At 37.7% G+C, this 16,713-nt stretch overlaps 1 long non-coding RNA gene across 1 annotated transcript; it reads left to right on the plus strand.

Moving 5' to 3' along the window:
* Positions 1-2,666: 2,666 nt before the first annotated feature.
* LOC141519890 (uncharacterized) lies at positions 2,667-14,798 on the plus strand. Its single transcript, XR_012477469.1, has 3 exons — positions 2,667-2,838; positions 5,549-5,736; positions 13,473-14,798. It is a non-coding gene; the product is annotated as an uncharacterized LOC141519890 (long non-coding RNA).
* The last annotated feature ends 1,915 nt before the right edge of the window (positions 14,799-16,713 follow it).

Raw genomic sequence — 16,713 nt, forward strand, 5'->3', positions numbered from 1 at the left:
TGATGAATTTGAGAAACAGAGAAATAAGGAAAGACTTAAAAGAACAAATTAAGAATGAAGTAAGAACAAGAAAAATAGAAATAATCATAAGAGCAATATACATGGAGAGAACAACAGCTGGAAAATGAAAATATATCATATAGCTATAATGACTGAAAGTAGACCTCAAGCAAAGACAAGAATACTCTTTCCTACTTTGCAGATGTGAGGGACTATTGGTGGGGAACACTGTATATACTGTTGGATTCATATTATGTGCTGGTAAATTATGAAAAACTTCTCCCCCCCTTTTTATTATTTGTGGAAACAACAGATATTTGAATTTTTAAGTTAAAAAATAGACAAATTTGAGAGAGTATTTTTGTTGTTGTCTGAATCTATAATTTCAATGGGAGAGGAATCCCAAATATGGAAAATCTATGGTTAGAGCTCAGTGACTAGGCTGTAATTTATAGTCATGGAAAGGTGGCTCAGGCAATGAGAGGTGAAGTAACTTGCCCACAGTTACATAGCTGGTATGTGACAGATATAGAACCTGAACCAAGGCCTTTTTGACAGTCCGATTAGATCTCCAACCACCATGGCACACCATTTATTATGAAGTAATTAAGACAAATTCAATTGAACTTGAGAATGAATTAGCTACTACAGACATTATACTTTGCAGCCTTTACATGACAAAGCCACAGACCCCCCCAACCCTAGTTCTGTTTCTTCCCTGACTGTTTTGTGACCTAGTTCTGTCACTTACTAGTTGTGTGACCTTACGCTAGTCAGTGATGAGAAGGATGTTTGCATTTCATATAAATGACGTATAAAGTGCTATGTAAACAAGACTAATAACTTTTATACCAAAATCATTGCTAGTCCTATAAATTCTTGTGCCATATAGTCACTAGAGGCTTCCTTTAGATATTCCAGCTGTAGCATTGAATTCCTTAAATGTCTTCTCCCCATCTGACGGAAGCAGGTAGTTTACTTTGTCTAAAGCTTAATTATATTTACTCAGAAATGGGAGGGCCCTTTTCCGACACCAACATGTCCAGATACTTTTCAGAGTGGCGCTATTGAAATCAGAGAGCACTGAATAACTTCAACCAATACAGGGCATCAAAGTCCCAAGCTATTTACTTTAGAAAGAACAGAAGGACAAAAAAGGAGGTGAGTGGTAGTGAGAGAGGGGGTGGAAAAAGAGGAGAGAAGAAGAGAAAAAGTTAAAGAAAGTAGACTGGAGCACTTTGATTCAGGACAGTTCTTAATAGTTTCACATTTATTGGGGTGGCTAGGTGGAGCAGTGGATAGAGCACCGGCCTTGGAGTCAGGAGTGATTGAGTTCAAATCTGGCTTCAGACACTTAATAATTACCTAGCTGTGTGGCCTTGGGCAAGCCACTTAACCCCATTTGCCTTGCAAAAACCAAAAAAAATCATAGTTTCACATTTATTGATGGGTGTATATGACTAAGACTATAAGGAAGTCTGAGAATAATTGTTACTAAAGCTGAACATTCACAGGTAATCTTAATCCACTGCCAAAGCCTTGGGAAATGTCAAGTGAGAGTCCAGTGCTACAGAGTGAATTCAGTTTGACTTTTCAAAAATCAAGGGATTTCCATTGTGGAGTCCAACATAACCCCACTCTTTCCATCAACTATGACAGAAAGTTACCATGGGATCACAGATTTGGAGCTATGAGGGATTTTAGATGTCAACTAAGCGTGAACTATAAATTTAGAGCTAGAACTCTCGAATCCATCAACTGCCTTTCTCATTTTATGAATAAGGAAACTGAAGCTGAGAGAGAGGATAAGTGATGTGCTTAAGAGTTACACAGCTAGTAACCATCTGAGGCAGGATTTGAACTTGGATTAATTCCACTGAGGTAGTCCCTGTAATGCCCAGTGAAACAGCATTTAGGATGATGGCACTTCTTTGCTGGATAACTGTTAATTTTGCCACAACAAAAAAGAACAAAGGGATTCAATAAAAGAAGATTTTGTTTGGGTCTATACTGAGAAACAGCTAGAGGAGGAAAATGAATTTATTGATTCAAGATGCAGAAAACTACAAATGCTCCCCATTTACTGACTCACACCTTGAAATTGAGAGAAGGGTGGGGAGAGAAAGGGGAAGCGAGAAAGAAAGAAAGAAAGAAAGAAAGGAAGAAAGGAAGAAAGAAAGAAAGAAAGAAAGAAAGAAAGAAAGAAAGAAAGAAAGAAAGAAAGAAAGAAAGAAAGAAAGAAGGAAGGAAGGAAGGAAGGAAGGAAGGAAGGAAGGAAGGAAGGAAGGAAAGAAAGAAAGAAAGAAAAGAAAGAAAGAAAGAAAGAAAGAAAGAAAGAAAGAAAGAAAGAAAGAAAAGAAAGAAAGAGAAAGAAATAAAGGAGAGAGGGAGACAGAAAGGGAAGGAGGGAAAGAGAGAGAGAGAGAGAGAGAGAGAATGCCTGTGTTTTCTCAGCAAATCATAAAACATGTATCCAATTAAGATGATTCAAATCCATTTGAAAACTCCTCATTGTTCAACCAAGGCTCTGTAATAGAAAGCTATCTCTTTAAGAAAGAGAGTAAAAGATAGACCAGACCAAACCTACCTACACACCCCACCCTCAGTGTCAGCCTTCCCTTTAACAAAAGGACAAACTTTCTTCCCATTTAGATTTCTTTCTTCCACTGAAGGAAGATTGGGGAAGTGAGAAGTCAATAAAAATATCGACTGGAAGGTATTTTTGTTTCTTTTTGTTTGCATTTAAGAAAAAATGGGATCCAGTACAGGTTGAGAAGCTAACTGAAATTCCCTGAAAGCCTCTGAATGCATCCCCTAATAGCTGCAGAATGAAACCAGGTAAGCTGGGGAAAGAAAATATAAACCAGATTCCAGCATTTTTTCATAGAAGTTTGTTAGAACTGAAAGGGAATTCCCATTGGAGAAGAGGTAGGCAAAGAAAACTGGTCAGCATCATATTGAACCTTGGGGCTGCTAAACTCAGAGAACAATAGTCTTAGACTCAAAGAACATCAAAGATAAAAGGGACATTTAAGCTCATATTTTCTGAACCCTTCATCTTACACATGAGGAAACTGAGACCAGTGAGTGAAAACTTTGACCAAAGACCAAACCATTAACTAGTAACAAAGCAGGGGCCAGAACCAAGGTTTTTCTGCCTTTAGACCTGTGCTCTTTCCTATATATCCTTCTACTTCCTAAATTTGACTTGAGTCAAGATTGTAGAAATAAATATGAATCATGTAAAACTCTCTCTCTCATCTCTTAGAATCTTGGGGCTTTTTATAAGAAAAAATTGATTACATAATATGCCATAACCACACACATCTAGTAAAAAATAAATGAGCCAGACAGTTATAGTGTAAGGTTTGCAGAATTAGGTCTGCCTAATATATACCTTTATTTGGATTTCAAGCAAGCCTCCTGTCATTTCTGCAGATGTTGTCTTTTCTTGCCATTCTTTTATCTACAAACATTTGCATGTGTCAGATTTGAAGGGGATTCCTCTAGAAACTCTGTACTATACATTGGACTGGGATCTTCTACCAGACAGACAGACAGACACACACACACACACACACACACACACACACACACACATACACACACACTCAAATCCTAGATACTATGTGCTGCTTTAAATTCATTGACTTTGACCTGAATTTTGTTGGTTCTCTCTGGAGAAAATGCCAACTTGGATATAAGGCCAAATCTACTGAGAATTATTCATCTTGAGCCATGGATTCTTTATTTTTTATTTGCTTTGGTGGGATAGGCCATGGTAATCAACCATAACAAAAAAGTGACATCATTTTCAGATCACCATCTGTCTCACCTACTTTGCCCTGGAGACCTCAATATTAACTATTAACTAGAGCTCCCTGAAGTCAGGCCCCATGCTGTACTGAACATCCAAACTCACTAAAACAAATATCATAGCCCTCAATGGAATATTCCAATTACCATTGATTCCTAGAGGTCTGTTCTGAAGGATGCAGCTTAATAAGAGAATTCTATCTTATCAATATAAGATACAAATGGGGGGGAGTATTATAGCAGGGTTACTTACTGAATGGGAAAGAACATTGAATTTGGCAGCAGAAGATCTGTATTCAAATTAGAGATCTACTACTTACTAGAAGCATGACTGTATAAATAAATCAATTAGTCTGGGCCTCAGCTTCCTCATCTATAAAATACACGATTTAGACTACATCAGTGAATCTTAAGTTGGAACTTGTGAACTCAGTTCCTTAAACAGTATTTTGATAGGGGTGACTAGGTGGCGTAGTGGATAGAGTACTGGCCCTGGAGTCAGGAGTAACTGGGTTCAAATATGGCCTCAGATACTTAATAATTACCTAGCTGTGTGGCCTTGGGCAAGCCACTTAACCCCATTTGCCTTGCAAAAAAAAAAACCTAAAAATAACACTTAACTGTGTTTCAAGAAAAATAGTTTCCTTTAACATCCATCCTATATATTTTATTTTATAAATTCAAAAACATTCTGAGAAGAGATCCATTGACTTCCCCACACTGACAAATGGATAGATGACACAGAAAATGGTTTCTTGTGTCTAACTTAGGTAATCTCTAAAATAATGTCTCTTCAGTAGTCTAATATGATTTTTGTTGTTGCTCTGTTGTTTTCAGTTGTGCCCAACTCCTTGTGACACCATTTGGGGTTTTCTTGGCAGAAACACTGGTGTGGGTTGCTGTTTCTTTCTCCAGTTAATTTTTACAGATAAGGAAACTGAGTCCAAAAGGATTAAAAGACTTACCTAAGATATTCACATAGCTAGTAAAGGTGTGGGAAGCTCAGGAAGCTGAGGCTTTCGGATTCCAGATCTACTACTCTATCTACTTCACCACCTACCTTCCCTAAAGGAAATAAATCCATTATGACCACTAACTAAAACAAGGTTCTAAGGATTTGTGTGAACTAACAACACACTGCAACAGAAGGAAGAGCATTTGGAGACTCAAGGTTCAGTTGTTTATGGTGATTTATAAGTGTGGCTTAATTTATGAGAATTGCCCTTAGACTAAGGATTAAGAGATTTGGATTCTGATCTTAATGCCAACATTAACTCATTCACTGGGAGATCTGGCAGTTACTTGAGCTTTCTAGGTCTCAGTTTCCTCCTTTGTCTAAGAGAGATATTCAATCAGTTATCTGACCTTATTAAGGTCTATGATGTGCCAGTCAGTGAAGATAAAAAGAAAGGCAAAACCTATACCTGCTCCCAAGGAGATTACAGTCTAATTGAATAATCACAGTTCTAATAATTCCTATTTCCTAATATATATGTTGTTATAAGAATCAAATAAGTTTAAGAAATTTAGTTTGAAAAGCATATAGTGACATTTGAGTATCAAGTAACAGTCACTTGTCAAGTGAGAAAGTTGACCAGAGGATCCCCAATGTCCCTTTCAGCCAAAATTCTCTGCACTTCCCTGGTCCCAGACACTGCATGATGTAGATCTTGCTTAATAAGGAATCTCAGTGACAAGCACAAAAGGTAACACTCTTCCTTTTGTTCTATAGGTAAAAAAGTGTCCTGTCATCTAGTTCTGCCTTGGTTCTGCCTTCCCTGTCTTATGATATCATCGTGCAATGTTGAAAGAAAAGAGAACTGATTAGTCTGAAGCTAAAGACAATTTGGAAGAAAGACACCCTGGTGGAATACTTGGGTGTCTGAAGAAGCTCTGAGAGTAGATGTTTGGAAAGTACAGGTGAGATTGATAAATAATTCAAGATACCTGCATTTCAGTAGTAGGCTTTATGTGTGAATAAAACTTAGTCCTTAATGAAAGCATCCTAAATCAAGCTAACAAAATTTTATTAAGTGTCTGCTAAAGACTCTGGTGGATAAAAGACAAAATGAAGGGTAATAGATAGTTACCTGCAAGCAACTTACATTTCTCTGGGGAGTATCTCAAAAATAAATAGATTTGTTGTTATTTAGTTAGCTCAGTCCAGACTGGTTTTCTTGGCAAAGATACTGAAGTTTAGCCATTTCCTTCTCAAGTTCCTCAACAGATGAGGAAGCTGAGGCCAACAGTCCCTTCCTGTTTCCTCACTTTCCTCTCTGCTCTGGTGCTTTCCCCCACTATCCCATGTACACCCAATTCAGCAGCAACAACCTCATAAATGTATGTGCCTTCCTGACATAAATATGTGTGTTTGTAAATATGCACTATAAACCTTAAAAATTTAGAGTTAAAATAAAATGACATAAAATATAGGTTAGAAATAAAGTTTGTCTCTAAAATTTACCTAAAAACTTATAGGTGGAATCCATCTATCCAAGATAGACCACACCTAACAGAGAACTGAGTATCTATCTATTAAAAAAAAAAGGATAAGGGAAAATCATTAACCTCCTTGTAAACCTATTAAATTGTGCAGTATTGGGTTCAACAGTTGCTGGAAGAACATCATCCTAATTTAAAACTATCTAGTCTAAGTGAGGATGAATTCTTATCTCTTCCTGAATTTGAGGTATAATGAAGGCAGGACAAGCTTTCCAGTTTCTTAATCATTTGTCTTCCTAAGTTTGTAATTACCATATGGGGAAATAACATTTCATTTCTTACAACAGAAAGAATTATCAGGGATAAAGAATACAGAAATTTAAAATTTTCTCAACACATAGAGAGAAGAAGCCAACCATCACCTACTGAACAGGTTTCTGCATATTCTTCTCAGAGTTCCAGCTGTCCAACCTCAGACAACTGGTCATTCACAGTTCACAGAGTTTCACATATCCCAACCATCCTTAAAGACCAACATTCTGAATTCTTCTCTCGACCTTGCCTTTTTTGAACTCAGATTGTTCATTTGTGAGAACTGTCTGATAGGAGAGGCAGTTGTGACAATGTACAAAAGTTAAATTTGATTCCAGTGTAGTTTGCAAAATTTTCTTTACAACTGCTGAACCCTAAAGCAAAATTTCCCTTTTTATAACAATTGGGGGAGGGGGTCATTGTGAATCCTAAATAGTCTAAACTTTCATTTTTTTGTTTTTCTAAACAACTTTTCGTATGGTTAAATAGGATGAACTCATATCTTCTCGAAGATTGTAATGATCCATGGTATCTCAAAAGAAGAATCATAAAATGTTATGGCAAAAAATAGAAATTGTAAACCTTCCCACTCTTCAAATTTTTCAAAGTTTCAGCTCTGACAAAAATACAGGTATCCTTAACTACAATGCAGGACTTTTCCCACTTATCAGTAATAAAAATATTTAGACATTTAGGTGACTCAGTGGTGCTCACTTTGAGTCAGGAAGACTAGAATTCAAATCCAGCCTCAACAACTTACTAGCTGGGTGACACTGGCCATATCACTCAGTGTCCTCATCTGTAAGATAGGAATAATAAGACACCAACTTCACAGAATTGTGGTAAAGATCAAAAAAGATAACAGTATAAAATATTTAAAATCTTAACTAGTATATAAATGTTAGGTACTATTTCTCAATAATCTGTCACAATTCTAGAAGGTATTAAATGCAAATATTTTGTCTCAGGTTAATAGATTTTCTCAGTGGCACATTTAGTTATTTTCAGTGTTTGTGTTCACTGGTAGAGCCCTGATAATGTGCCACTCTGGGTTCCCCTGGTAATGTGTGCTAGTCGATTAATGATATTGTCCTACACAAAGTGACATTTGAATACTGGGAGTATCTTGGTTTCACCCTTCCTTACCCACCTGGCCTCACTTTCCTCTCTGCTCTGGTGCTTTCCCCTACCATCCCATGTGCAGCCAGTTCAGGAGCAACAACCTCATTTACTCCAATTAACAACAAAGATATGACCTGATTAATCCCAGCCAGTGCAATGAACCCATTCTTGGACTAAAGCACACAGACAGAAATAACTTATTCATTCATTTGGGGCTTTGGAAAGTCAAGAACATTTTTACACCTTGAGTTAGATAGGTAAGGAAAAACTCCAAGGCTCCAGTAATGAGAGTCATGAATATTGAGGACAAGCCTTCAAAGCTTATCCTCTTAGAGACCTTTAAAGGAAGCAGCTGCAAAAGTAAAAAACTGCATCCTTAGCCTAGCTCGTCATAAATTGGATACCTTTGTTTAAAGCTGTTTAAATGCTTTGGGTAGAAATGAAAAAGACATTCTAAGGCCTGCCTTTTTGTAAGAGATGAAAAGGTGGCTGCTTTCTGAAACTCTCCCAGGAGACTTGCTGATGATAGTAACAACTCACACTTGAGTAGTACATTCTTTCCTTTCAATAAAGCCTAAAACTGTATTAGTGTCCAGTACATTCTCCAAAACCCTGCCTTGAGTCTTCATTGGGGTATAAAGATGACCCATGATTTTCAAAGGCTACACAACAACAGAATTAAAACATGGCAGGTTTTAAATGGATTCTGGTGCCATATTAGTAGGAGATATCTGTTTTTTTGAGGGGTCAGTCTAGCAAATTGGGCACACATAGGCTCATCATCACTGGCTGTCCAGGTAGTGATAAATTACTTGGCTGTGACAACCAGTTAAATTTTTAAAAAAATACAAAATGCAGTCTCCTTTCACTATCATGACAACAGTAGGAATGAGGACAGCAAAGTGACAGAAAAGGGACCCAAAGGAACTAAGAATCGCATAGTTTTATAACTATTTAGAAACATGGTGGGAAGTTAGGTGACCCAGTAGATAGAGCACTAAGCCTGAATCCAGGAAAACTTGTCATCCAGGGTTAGGAAAACTCATTCTTGAGTTCAAAGCTGATCTCAGACACTTACTAGTTGTAGGACCCTGGTCAAGTCACTTAACCCTATCTGCCTCTGTTTCCCATCTATAAAAATGGAAATGGCAAACTACTTTAATATTTTTGCCAAGAAAACCCAAAATGAGGTCGCAAAGAGACAGACCTGATTGAAAAACAACTGAAAATTACAAAAAGAAACATGAACTCAGCTGGTAAGATCCTTGTCTATTGACTAATTAGTCAATATAGTGCTCACTTAATAAGTATTTAATAAAGTTTCTTAACTGAGCTGCTGATGATGATGTTTGTCCTTCACTATCAAAGAAGACCATGGCATCAGGAGGTAACCTCATAACAAGCTCAAGAATTGAATTTGAATGAGGGGAGGGAGCTGTGCTAAGCTACCAGTCTCACTTTCTCCTCCAGAGACTTATGGGTCCATTGGCCAGATTCAAATCAGAATGAATGGAGATGACCCTGGATGTAAGGCAGTCAGAATTAAGTGTTTTGCCCAAGGTCACATAGCTAGTAAGTGTCCAGTATCTGAGGTCAGGCAACTAGGTGGCACAGTGGACAGGGATTCAAATCTGGTCTTAGACACTTCATTCTAACAAGTTTTGTGACTCTGGACAAGTTACTTAATCCTGATTGCCTCTCAGTCAGAACCATCTCCAGCCATCTTGATTCATATCTGACTGACCACTGGACCCAGATGGCTCTGGAGGAGAAACTGAGGCCGGTGGCTTGCACAGCACACCCTCACTCAATTCCAATTCACGTTCTTGTCTTGTCACCTCCCTGATTTGGGAGGACATGTGAGAGTCACGAGGACAAGCCTTCAAAGCTTATCCCCTTAGAGACCTTTAAGGGAAGCAGCTGCAAAAGTAAAAAACTGCATCCTTAGCCTAGCTCATCATAAATTGGATCCCTTTGTTTAAAGGGACAAACATTATTTATTATTATTATTATTATTATTATTATTATTATTATTATTATCATTATTATCTGAGCTATGAAAAATCTGGATCATGTCAGTCTTGAAAGCCTAACAATAAATCAGAGGTTCTTAATTTTTTCCATATCATAAATTTCTCAGAATAGTGGTTTTAAAAGTACAAAATCAAATAAATATTATTAAGAAAACCAATGATTTTGAAATGCAATTTTTAAAATATTAAAAATTCCAAGTTCACATCTGCCCCCTAAAGTCTATCCACTTGGTGCTCTATGAATGCCAGAATAAGAATAGCTGTTATAAACAAATGAAAGTGGAATTTAAAAAAAAAGAAGTTGTCCCTAGACAAAACAGTGGTTCCCAGGTTTTCCCTAGAGGAGCAAATTGTGAAGTCAGTTTTGTTGACTGTCTACAGGCAACATGAAACATAATTTCATGGGCTATCTAATCACCTTATTTGTAGTATTCATATTAATCACCATGTGTCACATAAAATAGCCCACAGCAGAGAAATTCTACTAACTTGATGAGACCTCTGAAGTTAATCCTTAATGACTTCAAAGCAAAGGATAAATTATTGTATTGAGAAAATCACAGATCAATCCATACACCAAAGAAGTCCCCCCACTGACTCATAGTGAGCATATTTTTCCAGAGTTATATGGCTAGTACATGTTGGAAGCAAAGAGCCTGGGGCTTTCAATTTCAGATCCAACACTTTCCACTGTATCTGGATGAATGGTCAAACCATTGATAGAAAGAAGGTGATGGGAAGAAAGCTGGTTTGAGATGATGAAATTCATCTCAATTTGGAACATGGAGAATTTGAGATGGACAGTAATCCATGTAGAGAGAGCAAGGGTGAGAATGGCAGCATAGTAGATGGATTGATAAGATACGTAGTTGGACTGAGGAAGCCCTAAATTCAAAGTCTGCCTGAAACACTTGTTAGCTATGTCAGTATGGTCAAGTCATTTATCCTCTCTCTTGGTGGCAATTTCATCCTCTGTAAAATGAAAATAGCACCTACCACACAAAATTATTGTGAAGATCAAATAACATGACAGGTGAAGCACTTTGTACATCTCAAAGTATTATATAAATCCCAACAATCATTAGCATCATTCTTTTTACCTCTACTAGTCCAAGTAGCTCTATGCTTGTTTTGCACTGGAAAATGGAACTTCCATTTACCTTTTCCTGTTCAGGCTTTCAATAAAGAACCTGGTGATGATCTGAATAAACAACCTTCTTTGCAACATTTCTCTAGGCAACGATGATGGGTATTTTTCATATCTAAACCCCTCCAGTTCCCAGATTGTTCCAGGAGAGGAACTGCCTGCATTCTCCATCCCCACCTGACTGAGTTTCTTGCCATTTCATCAACAATCTGGTCAACTGAAAAGCTGGGGCATGGTTGTTTTCTTAACAAACACTTGCCATTGTGCTTGAACTGACAACAAATACCAGGGGATCCATGTCACACAATGTACACGACAAACACAGTGTCAGTTATGATAAGGTTTTCCCCACATGGATCCCACCAATAGTCTTGTTTGCCAGAGTTAGCATGAAATAGAAACTTTTGCCTTCTTGTTATCAAGTAGAAAAGAAAACCTCTACTGTTGTTTCCATTGGGTCATTGACTGAAAAGGAGAGCCCAAAGCACTGCTCAGAAAGCCCCTCATATTGGGGTTTTCTGACCCCCTACAGCCGATTCATTTCAGGACAGTTTCCCACTGGTTCATCTGCTTCTTCAGGGATAGGACTGCTATGGGTTTTATTCAAGGGTCTGACTAAAACATGAGACTATAACTTTAGAAATTCTGAGATCAAAGATTCCATCTAGTCAACTGCTCATTTTAAAGAGAAGGATCCTGAAGCTCATAAAGGGGTTGACTTCGGGTTTGTCCAAGATCCCTTGGGTAAAATATAGCAGAATTAGGATTTAAATGCAGGTACCCTGACTCCAGACCCAGCACTCTAGATACTGACCCATTCTGCTTCTCCTCACTTAAATTGGCCCATATGATCTTGGACTTATAATCATCATACTCTAAACAATTTAACTCCCTTAATCTGCTCATTATTTTTCCCTATGAAATAATAATTAATGGAAATCAGTTGGGTATCTAGATGCTGAGGACCTTATATTTAGTACCATTTGATGCTGCTAGAGCCTGACTTGGAGTCAAAAAACTGTACTTTGGAGAGATTAAAAATAATAATAACAGGGCAGCTAGGTGGCACAGTGGATAAAGCACCGGCCTTGGAGTCAGGAGTACCTGGGTTCAAATCCGGCCTCAGACACATAATAATTACCTAGCTGTGTGGCCTTGGGCAAGCCACCTAGCCCCATTTGCCTTGTAAAAACCTAAAAACAATAATAATAACAATGACAAGAATGACAATAATCACTGATATAGCACTTCTAGGTTTGCAAAAGCATTTTTACTTGTGATTTCATCTGATCTTCAAAACAACCCTAAATGTAAGAACTGCTATCTTTTTTTTTTTTAACAAATGAGGAAAGTGAAGCTCAGAAAACTTATGTAACTTAATAGGGCACCAGCTTCCTTAAGTGGCATAAGCCAATTGTTCTTATCAGTACATATAGCATGGTTTTCCCTAGCCCATTTTGGGAGATAGATAATTGAGGGAATATGTACTAGATTGGACTGTGGGACCCCTGAATTATACATTACCAACAAGATGACAGAGTAGTTTGGACCATCAACTTAGAATTAGAAAGGACCTTAAAAATCACTTAGTCCACTCCTGCTCATTTTCCATATGGGGGAAACTGAGGCTAGAACAGGTTAAGTAGCCTGCCTATTAAGATTACAGAGTAGAATTCTCAACCCAAGTTTTCTACCTTCATCTCCAGCACTGTTTCTACATTAGTACCAATGATAGAGAGCTCACTCCCCTATTCTCACCTTTGTTAGGGCCTTATTGACTCTCTTACACTGCTAATTTGCAGTCCGTTAACATTCCAGTCTTTCACAAAAACTGATAATTCCATATCAATCAATCAATCAATCAACAAGTCTTTATTAAACTGTGTTATTGTTCAGTCCTTTCAGTCATGTCTAACACTTTGTGACCCCATTTGGGGTTTTCTTGGCAAGGATCCTGGAGTGGTTTACTATTTCCTTCTCCAATTCATTTTACAGATAAGGAAACTTAGGCAAACAAGGTTAAGTGACTTGTCCAGGGTCACCTAGCTACTTAGTGTCTGAGGTCAGATTTGAATTCGGGAAGATGAGACTTCTTGACTCTAGGCCTGGTACTCTATCCATTGGTCCACCTTAGTATCTACCTATTGTTTGTCAGGTACTATGCCAGATATTTGGTAATATCAGCATTAAGAATAAAATAATTCCTAAACTCACATATTGTACAGTTGATTTATTTTGAATTCAGTAAAGAAGCCTTTATATTTATTCTTATTGAATGTTGCTTTATTGAATTAAACCCATCATCCTAATCTTTTCAGTTCTTTTTAGACATCAACTCTATCATCTATTGTAGCTCTCCCTCACAGCTTCAAGCCATCAGAAAATTTTCTAAGGATGGCGTAAAGACTTTCATCTGAATCACTGATAATCAGTGTGCAAGAAATATGCCATCAAGGATATGAAGTTTTCCATCTAACACTGCAGAATAAGTGAGATTATATGAGTAAATATCTAGGTTCTTTTTGATAGCTACAAACAATTCAACCAGAAATAATGTGACTTTCTACATAAAGATCCCTGACTCTGCTTTGTATTTGCAGATTTCTAAAAGCCAGAATGGAAGGGACAGTCCTTGCCCCTTGGGCCATTGCCCTGGTGATATTTGGTGCTGTGCTGATAATGACTTCACTGATGATTCTCCCTCCTGCTGCCTTCCTCATCTGGAGAATTCGCCAGATGCCAGAGATCTCCTTGGAGGGGGTCATATGAATCCAGGTTTCCTCCAGACTTCTGCAGACTTCCAACTTGATCTTTCTTAGATCACATTACCAAGGCAGAAGAAAGTCTTGGGTCATCTGTGAAATTTGCATAGTCCTTATCTCCTGGTAACAAACTTTCGGTAACTTTTCCACATTAGACAACTGCTTGTCCCTCATGGAATCACAGAATGTAAAAGCTGGAAACAAATAAACCCTCCAAGCTACATATAAGAAAATTGAAACCCAGAAATGGGAAGGGACTGACCCAAAGCCACACAGCCAGGAAATAGCAGAGCCCAGAGTCAAACCCTAGATCTAACCATAGATCAGAGTATTAATTCTTTCCCTTCTTTTGAATATGTGTCAAATTGAGGTCTTAAATGAATCCTTCTAGAATCTAGTAAATTGGCCCCCTAAAACTATTTAATATGCTCCAACTGCACATTAGCAGATAGGAAACCAAATGAACAAAATACTTCAACTATGACCTTTTACACTTAATGTGACTTTCCACATGGAACCTCTGATGGTGGAGTATCAGTGCAGAATTACAAAAAAGATAGCTGAAAAGTACTTTAGAAATAATCTAGCTCAACCCTCTCATTTTATAGTAAAATAAACAGAAGTTTCCCAGAGAGGTTACTTGGCTTACAGGAAGAAAAAAAAAGAGTCAGGATGTATGCCCAGCTCCAAGTCAAATAAACTTCCTTGTTAGAACCAGCCCAATATCAATGCCATTTTCTTAAGATACTTTTGCTTTGGGCAGTTAGGTGGTGCAGTGGATAATGCACCAGCCCTGGAGTCAGGAGTAACTGGGTTCAAATCCAGTTTCACACTTAATAATTACCTAGCTGTATGCAAGCCACTTAACCCCATTGCCTTGCAAAAACCTAAAAAAAAAAAAAAAAAGATACTTTTGCTTTGACTTGGAATATATACATGAAGTCACTCAATCAACCAGCAAGAATTTATTGAGCACTTACTATGTGTCAGACACTTGTATCTAGTGCTGGAGATAAAAATACCAAAGTAAAATCACTCCTGCCACCAAGAGGCTTACATTCCAATAAAGGGGAAAAATATAAGTAGGAAGCTAGAATAGGTTAGATAAGAAGAAAGGAAGAAAGGGAGGGAGGGAGGGAGAGAGAGAGAGAGAGAGAGAGAGAGAGAGAGAGAGAGAGAGAGAGAGAGAGAGAGAGAGAGAGAGAGAGAGAGAGGGAGAGAAGAAGGGAATGAAATGAGAGAGGAAAGAAGGAAAGAGAAAGAAAGATAGCTATGTAGGTGGATGGTTGGATAGACAGATAGACAGATAAACAGATGATAGTTATAGATAGATAATGAATGTAAAAAACATATCCAAAATAAGCACAAGATAATTTAGAAAGAGAAGGCTCAAGCCGTTAAGGACTGGGCTTCATGTAGAACAGTGATGTTAATCCCTTAGTCCACAAATTACATGCGTTCCACAATACTCTCTGCCTGAATAAAAAGATTAAAAGGTAATTGGGAATTGCTTTTAAAAAATAAATAAAAGAGAATATGGATAACATTACATTTTAAAACCATCAATATGCAACCAGCAAGGATTTTTATGTATGGATAAGTGATTCCTATTGCTATTTCACTCCTTTAATGTAGAAAATGGAACTTGGAATGGACCTTGAAGCAAACTAGGTTTAAAAGAGGTGAAGGTGAAAAGAGATGTCCAGCATGGTATGGGTTGGTGGGGGGAGGGGGGCATGGGGAGGAAAGAATATTAAGGAAGGGAAGCAACCAGAGAAAAGACAGAGACAAGAAATGGAGTGTCATGTTTGAGGAACATCAAGTTTGGCTGAACCATTTTATTAATGAAGGAGAATAATAGGTAAAAAGTCTGGGGCAAAAAAGGTTGAAGCAAGATTATGAAAGGTTGTCATTAACAATAAAGCAATAGGGAGCCACTGACATTTATTGAATAGGACAATAAAATGGTTAGAGCAACACTTTAGGAAAATTGCTTTTGCAGCTGTGTGGAGGATAGATTGGATTGAGGTGAAATGGGGTATGGAAAAACAATTAGGTTATTTCAGTAGTTCAGGTGATGAGGAGGTAAAAGACTGCATAAGTAGAAAAAAGACATGCTACTGTTAAACTCTAGGGAGATTCTGGGGGTCCTATGCATTATTTCTAACTGCTCTCAAGAAAATCCACACATACCCCTAGCAGCTTCCAACAGTCCCTGATCCTGGAACACCCAGAAAAGCTAAAACCAAATTTATTTTTAAGTCTTTGTTACTGAAACTTCTCAATATCCCCCCACTGCAGTTCAGCTGTTCTGTGTACTCAGGCTATGTGCATTCCATGGTATTTCCTACAATTCTACCTAATGAAAACGCATTCTCCCCTTCCTCCCAGAGCGCTCTTTCTCCTCTGTCTGATTAGAGCAGTACTAATTGCAATTCCTTGACCTTGAATAAATGCCTCGTTTTATTTACTGATTACTCAGTTGGTCTGAATTTTTCCAATTTGACACTTAAGAAATTTGAGTGAGATAGAAACCAATAATTGATTGCTGATTGGATATATGGGATATATGAGAATAAAAAATCAAGATGACACTGAACCTTCAGATCTAAGTGACTGGAAGGATGATGGAATCTTCAACAGATAAGGGAAATTTCTTTGAATAACTACAGTAGGCGTTCTACATCCAAAGGTCTGTTCCCTTTCTGGTAGTCATCCTTAAATGCAAGAGCTTTTTTCCACCAAAGACACTATTGCTCAAATATGAATTGGGAACTAGTCTCCAAAAATGTTCTTCTGTGCCAATTGATGCTTCATGCAAGAAAGTCAGTCTCTGGACTTCTAAGATACACCTTGTTTTTGATCCCAAACAGCCTAACTCACCTGGATGACTCACTTTTTTTGACCAGACTTGACTCTAAATAATTTTTGATTTTATTCAAAGATCAAAGCATCCTCAAGGAATGAGGATTAACTATCACTAAAAAGAGTATCATAATCTTTGCTGCCCAGAAAAGGGATGTCCCCCCCACAGCCTTTGACAGCAATTCCAGAAGAGTTCCAAACATGTTCCAAATAT

This window comes from Macrotis lagotis, chromosome 4 (assembly GCF_037893015.1).
Source record: "Macrotis lagotis isolate mMagLag1 chromosome 4, bilby.v1.9.chrom.fasta, whole genome shotgun sequence".
Taxonomy (NCBI): Eukaryota; Metazoa; Chordata; class Mammalia; order Peramelemorphia; family Peramelidae; genus Macrotis; species Macrotis lagotis.